This window comes from Mesoplodon bidens (assembly GCF_964165515.1).
Source record: "Mesoplodon bidens genome assembly, chromosome: 13".
Taxonomy (NCBI): domain Eukaryota; kingdom Metazoa; phylum Chordata; class Mammalia; order Artiodactyla; family Ziphiidae; genus Mesoplodon; species Mesoplodon bidens.
Window position 1 is genome coordinate 34904802 of NC_138169.1, and position 7747 is coordinate 34912548.

A 7747-nucleotide genomic window follows, 5' to 3' on the forward strand; every position below is an offset into this window, starting at 1 on the left:
CTCATCTTTCTATCTTCCCACTGGGGTCACACTTCTCTAAGCCTCATCCTCTACCACCCTCATTAAGAATCAGTGTTAACACCAAAGGAAACCATAAACTAAATGAAAAGACAACCTACAGAATGGGAGAAAATATTTGTAAATGATGCAACCGACAGGGCTTAATCTCCAAAATACACAAACAGCTCATGCAATTCAATAACAAAAAAAGCAAACAATCCAATAGAAAAATGAGCAGAAGACCTAAATGGACATTTCTCCAAAGAAGAAATACAGATGGCCAATAGGCACATGAAAAGATGCTCAACATTGCTAATTATTAGAGAAATGCAAATCAAAATTAGAACGAGATACCACCTCAGACCAGCTAGAATGGCCATCATTAAAAAGTCTGGGCAGTGGCAGCAGATCCCAGCAAGTGATGGGAGTCAGTGCCTCTGGACCTGCCCCTGGTCCTGAGGCGTTGGTGGATGGGCATTCTGGGATGGCCTTCATGGAGAAGCCACCGGCCAGCAAGGCCCTGCTGGACAACACGGTGCCGCTGACAGCAGCCATCGAGGCGAGCCAGAGCCTGCAGTCCCACATGGAATATATCATTTGGGTACAAAGAGGAATTTCTGTAGAAAATAGCTGGCAGATTGTTAGGAGATACAGTGACTTTGATTTGCTGAACAACAGCTTGCAGATTGCAGGCCTGAGTCTGCCTCTTCCTCCCAAAACACTGATTGGTAACCTGGATCGTGAATTCATAGCTGAGAGGCAGAAAGGTCTTCAGAACTTTCTCAATATTATCACCACAAATCATATCTTGATTAATTGTGAGCTGGTTAAGAAGTTTTTAGATCCAAACAACTATTCGGCAAACTATACTGAGATTGCCTTACAACAGGTTTCCATGTTCTTCCAATCAGAACCAAAGTGGGAGCTGGTGGAACCACTGAAATACATAGGTTGGAGGATAACGAAGAAATATTTCTTGATGAAGAGTAAAAATCAGCCAAAGGAGCAGCTAGTGTTAAGCTGGACTGACCTTGGTCCTGACAAGTATCTGTCAGATAAAGATTTTCAGTGTCTAATCAAACTTTGCCATCCTGTTTGCACCCTTGCATCTATCATGTTACCTTTGCCACAGCTAACAAATCCTCAGCATTGCTAATTAGAATGTTTAATGAAAAAGGAACTTTGAAGGACCTGATCTACAAGGCAAAACCAAAAGACCCATTCCTAAGGGACTACTGCAACCCTAAGAAGATACAAGGCCTTGAACTCCAGCAAATAAAAACATACGGGCAACAAATATTAGAGGTACTAAAGTTTCTCCGTGACAAGGGATTCCCTTATGGGCATCTTCATGCTTCCAACGTGATGCTGGAAGGGGACACTTGCTGGCTGCTGGACCTTGAGAATTCCTTGTTGGGCCTTCCTTCTTTCTACCAATCTTATTTCTCACAATTCAGGAAAATCAGTACATTGGAGAGTGTGGACGTCCACTGCTTTGGCCACTTACTGAATGAGATGATGACCGCCAGACTCGGTGCCTGTAGACTCCTCTCCTGCACTGTCTGTGGCTGTGGTGGCCATGTTGGAGTCTAAGCTGTCTTGTGAAGCCTGTAAAGATGGCAGGTCCACCATTTCCTGGCTCTTACAGATGCCATTATTCAGTGATGTTCTGCTAACTACCTCCAAAAAGCCACGGTTTAAGATCCCCACACAGTTAAAAGAGGCATTGAGCATTGCCAAAGGATGTATAGAAAAGAGGCTAATTGACGAACAGAAACAGGTCCACCAGCATCAAAGACTGATGAGAGCTCAGCCTCACGATGGATCTGAAGAAGAGAGAAAACAGAGGAAGATTATAACTTGAAAGAAGTCAAAACAATCTGCTGTTGAAAATAGTGAAGAGCATTCAGCAAAATACAGCAACTCCAATAATTCAGCAGGATCTAGGGCCAGCTCACCTCTCACATCCCCATCATCACCGACTCCACCCTCCACGGCAGGGATGCCTGCATTACCTCCTCCTCCTCTACCACCAGCAGCTCCCTTGCCTCCTGAGAGCACAGAGGCACCCACACAGCTTCCGCCCCAGGCTGTGAATGGCGTGAGCCAAGGGGCCTTACTCAGCTCCATCCAGAATTTCCAAAAAGGAACTTTGAGGAAAACCGAAACCTGTGATCATAGCGCTCCTAAGATCGGCTAAAGCTTTGTATGTACACTTGGAGGGAAAAGTTCTTTTTTCTCCCTTCCACCTCCAACCCCTAAAGTACCCTCTTTCTGGATGAATAATTGCTGAGCCAGTACAGCAACATACGACTTTGCAGATGCTCATGTAAGAGGCTTTTCAAGAGGGAAATAGTCTTCAAGTAGAGTCAAGTCAGGCTAGCATTGCTGCCTTAAGAAATATTTTGCTCCTTTGTTACTATTGAAAAGGAATCTGTTCATCCTCTAATGGTCATCTTTTGGTGGCAGCGGCATATTGGAATCAATTATTTCCACCAACAGAAGGAAATGGACAATAAACAAAAACAATGACAATATACAGTCACAGCAGTGAATGGCCTTTGTGTTTCAATCCCTCCTATCCTGTCAGCTCCTACAAATGTTCCTCTCATAGTTCATTTCTCTATTCTAAAGCATTTTCTGGTTATTTCTTAGATAACTCCCATTTTTGCTACCTTAATTTTATCCTAGACATTAACACTGTAGCCCAAAGCACAGTTACGCCGCTAAGAGTCAGAGAAGGAACTGAGTTCTTCATTTTCCCCTCAAATAGAACAGGGAAAGTTCATAACAGTCTCTTAAGTTCAAACAGGAACTCCACTGTGATTATAGAACTCAGGGCTAAAGGAACTACTCTAGACTCTTAGTTCACTTTAGTTAATATGTATCAAACAGACAAAAAAATGTTAACATCAGATAAAGCTCTTTAGAGGATCTTATTAATCCTCAGCAATTAAGTCAAATTTGGGGTTTGCCAGGGGGGAGGGTGTTATTATTACAACACAAGTACATTTGGCAAAATGAGTTCTGATTTTTGAAAGATTTATCCAAATATATCATCTTTTTAATGTTACTCATTTATTAGAGAGACCCTTTATCCTATGATTTGCTTAAACCCTTAAATAAATTGCACTTTAAAGGATTATAAATAATCCATCTAAAAATTAAAGTTACACACATCAGTGTTGGTTACTATGCAGAGAGAATGTCATTGTGTATAGTTTCATATAATCTGTGATAAATGTTCAGCTGTATTTTTTATTAAAATAAACCATGTCACCAAAAAAAAAAAAGTCTACAAATAACAAATGTGGAGAAAAGGGAACCCTCACACACTTGGTGAGAATGTAAGTTGGTGCAGCCACTGTGAGAAAACAGTATGGAGGTTCCTCAGAAAACTAAAAATAGAGTTGATCCAGCAAAAATGATCCAGCCATCCCACTCCTCGGCATATATCCAGACAAAACTATAATTCTAAAAGATATATGTACCTCTATGTTCATAGCAGCACTATTCACGATAGCCAAGACATGGAAACAACCTAAATGTCCATTGACAGATGAATGGATAAAGAAGATGTGGCATATATATACACAAAGGAATATTACTCAGCCATAAAAAAATGAAATAATGCCATTTGCAGCACCATGGATGCAACTAGAGATTATTATACTAAGGGCAGTCAGTCAGAAAGACAAAGACAAATATATGATATCACTTATTTGTGGAAACTAAAATATGACGCAAATGAACCTATCTATGAAACAGAAACAGAATCACAGACAATAGAGAATAGACCTCTGGTTGCCAAGGGGGAGGCGGGTGGGGGAGGGAAGGATTGGGAGTTTGGGATTAGCAGATGCCAACTATTATATGTAAAATAGATAAACAACAAAGTCCTACTGTATAGCACAGGGAACTAGATTCAATATCCTGAGATAAACCATAATGGAAAAGAATATGAAAAAGAATGTATGTATATATATAAATGAGTCACTTTGCTGTATAGCAGAAATTAACACCACATTATAAATCAACTATACTTCAATTTAAAAAAAAAAAGGAATCGTTGCTAATACCCTGTTGGGGGAGGAAAGGAAGAAGAGGTGTTTACTACTGTCCCAAGGCCCGGTGATCATGACGGGGCACTTCTGAAGGGCAACCCGTGTTCTACTGGCCTGTGTCAGCATCCGGGACACTCGGGACCACAGTGGGATTCTTCCCAGACTGGAGAGGGGGGCATTAGATAGGGTCCTGGCAGTGTGAAAAGACATCAGCAGATCCCCCAACTGCGGAGATTTCACTGCTGAAGATTCGAGTGTTAACATGCGTGGCTGATGATGTGACCAGGATGACGAAACAGTGTAGCGTATCAGAAAAACTGTTACCGCAGACATAGGCATAGAGGTGCTCACTAACCAAGTAAAACAGAAGCATCCAAACTTTTAGTCTTTTTAACAGTAATCTGGAAAATGGCAGCAAGATGGCATCATTTTTGAACTCCCCAAATCACCCCATACAAACAGAGCAACTAGGAGAGCAAAAGCAAAACCTCACAGGCCACATCTACAGTCAAGTGGTGGGAAAACATATCCCTGTGTACCCCCAGTATATGTGTGGGTTGGAATCAATGACTGGTGATGTTAAGATATGCGTGTTACAGGAAACAATAAGGAGGTGGCAAAAGGGCCTCCTATGGCCCCAGGAGCCTGTAGAGTCTTGTTGGTTCCAGTTTGTGGGTGAACACAGAGCACCACTGTGGGTGGTGCTGGAGCAGCCTGGGCCCCACGGACCCTCAACAGAGACCCGTAACAGACGTAACCAACGTCCCCTCTGAGACAAAGCCCCACAGTGAGGAGAAAATGCTGGGGATGGAATCCGTATTGAGCAGGAAAGAGACAACCAGGGGCAAAGGAGACAAGAGAAAGAGAAGATCCAGATAAAAGTTGGGGAGGGGGAAAGAGTAGATACCAGACACTGTAAGGCTGTCATTGTGAACGCTTCCCAAAACAGACGTGGGGTGCTAGAGCTGTGAAGCCAGGGAGCTCTCCTGATCCCACCTTCCCTCCTAAGAGTAAAGAAAACTCATGCCAGTTAAACATTAGTACAGAAAACAATCGCAGTCAAAGCCATAAGGGAAAATGGACTGTGAAACACAATAATGTCCCTACAGACATGAAACGCATGCTGGCAAGACAGGTTGACCAAAAAATGACAATCTAATAATTCATATCAAGCTAAATAAAAGGGAAATAAATGATAGAAGCCTTGAAAGAACAGCATAACCCAAAATTCTAAAAACTCAAAAAGATGCTAATTAGAGAAACCACAGACTTGAAAAGCAAGTCTATAAAATTTGGGAAAATATTAGGAAAGAAAAATTCACTTTAAAATCTCAGACTAAATAAGAACAACCAAAGCAGTGAATGAACACCACAGAAAATGCTTTAAGAAAAATAGAATGGGAAAGAATGACTATTTTTTAAATAAAAAGATAAAATATATATACATACTTATATATATACATATATGTAAAAAAGATATAGACAACAGGAAAGGAGATCTAGTATCATAGAAGCACCTAAAAAAGAGAATCAGTGTAATGAAAGAGAACATATATTGTCAATTATAATTCAAGAATATTTTTCTGAAATTAAAAAAATACTTGCACTACATATTGAAAGGACATACCTGGCAAAACTGAGCCAGAATGGCCTGCACCTAAACATAGTCTAGTAAAACTATTGATTTTTAAATAAAAAGAAAAAATTCTTTCTGGTGCCAAATTTAAAGGTTAATATCCCTTATAAAGAAAGAAAATGAGACTGTCATCAGACTTGGCAATAGAAGTGCTTTATGCCAGAGGACAACAGGGTAACGTTTAAGAAATACAAGGAAAGCAAACCTGAGCTAAGGAGTTTATATCCAGCTACACTGATCTTTAAATGTAATGGTCACAACTGTTTATGCCCACTTAAGAACCCAGAGTATAGTTCCTATGAGTCTTTCCTGGGAAATTTACTGGAGAACAAGCTTCAGACAGCCAAAATGACGGGAGAGACATCAACAGTAGTAGTGGTAGTGAGCACTAAATACAGTATATTTGTTTGTATAAGTTAGAGTCCCTGTAGGTTCTAAGGGAGAGGGTGTAAGAGGAAATGGCCAAAGGATGGAGGGAGGGTAGATGAGAAAGAGGATATGAGACGTAGAGGAAGCCCTCTGATTGTCTCACAGGTATAAATGGGGAGGAAAAAGGTATTCTTGGGAAGTAGATTCTGGGGAATGGGAAACAGGGAGAAGAAGGGGTCACTAGCTAATGTCAATTTCCTTCATAGTAGGATGTTAGGAGGAAGTAGTAAAAGGGGGATTAAAGGTATCATACACAGATATTAGTAAGTTCATACATCATATTAGCTCATGTCAAAATATTAATAAAAAGGCACCAGAACAAAGAAACACAAACCTTTCTAAATACAAAAAGATATGCAAAAGGGAGAGAGCAAGCAAACACTGTAGACCAGTACTTCTCAAACTATTGGTCAGGAAGGACCAGTAGTTTTTTTTGTTTGTTTGCTTTTTGTTTTTTGTTTTCCCCCCGAACAATAGCAAACTGCTATTTTTGTAAAATACACAGGTCACATGCTTGGACTTTACAGCAGATTGCCTGAACATTTCTAAATGTGTTCTTTTGCTTTCTGTACATATACCATGGCTTAGTAACAAACAGTTCATGGATCAGACTGGTAAAGACCATCCAGTGAAAGAATAGGAATGTAAAGCAATAAGATTAGGGGTGTGTGTATATATTATATATATGGAAATATACATAACAATGTGACAAAACTGATGCCTGTTAAATTAAACAAGGAGGCCATTAGACTCATGCCCTGATGCCACAGAACCCTGTGTAAGCAAACCAAAACCTAAGACTGTAAATGCTTCCAGGTTACAAAATTGAGACCTAAGGACAACCCATCACAAAGAGCCAACTGGGCTTTAAGCTGCAGCTGATCAGTCATTTCCTTACTTTGCTTCCACCTTTTCTCTGTAACTTTCTCCCCAGGCTTCCGTCAGTGGAGCTATTAGAAAGTTCCAGTTTGGCACTGCCCTTTTGAATCAATTTTTGCTCAGATCTTAAATTTTTTAAGATCTTTTAACACGTCAAACATCTAGATCCTATTAATAAATGTAAAAGGGCTTAATTCACCAATTTCTTAGAAAGGATTTTCAGATTACTTAACAAAGCAAAATCCAACACTCCAGGTTAATATATTGACATATTATTTATGTATATTTTATATATGTATACTTTTCTCTACTTGGAATAATACATGTAATTTTTTCAGATGAAGGAAAGTCTAAAAATTATGCTAACACTTGCCTAATAAAGAGGAAGGGGATAAAAATATATATGATATAGGTGCATATGTAAAATTAATACATATATAAGTAAACATTAACCTTAATGAAAGGATAAATCAGAGCATGTAAAAATAAAATAGTAACCAAAAGGTAGAGGTAGGAAATAGGACAGAGGGGAAGAGGGGATAAGAATAAAAACTAGATTTGTTTTCTAAATTTGACTTCAGAGTCATATAAAAATTTACATAATTATAAAATTGAATTTAACATAAAGCAATCTCTAAACATCAAAATGTGACAGTTGAGCCTTATGTCCAGCAGGTGGCATAACAACACCAGGAGGACCCTTCCAAGTGCCTTTGAAACAGAGATTGGACTGTTGTCC

General features: G+C 39.6%; 1 pseudogene across 1 annotated transcript; it reads left to right on the forward strand.

Moving 5' to 3' along the window:
- The first annotated feature begins 464 nt into the window (after nucleotides 1–464).
- On the forward strand, nucleotides 465–2200 carry LOC308626910 (PX domain-containing protein kinase-like protein; annotated as a pseudogene). Its single transcript has one exon. The product of its transcript is annotated as a PX domain-containing protein kinase-like protein (transcript).
- The last annotated feature ends 5547 nt before the right edge of the window (nucleotides 2201–7747 follow it).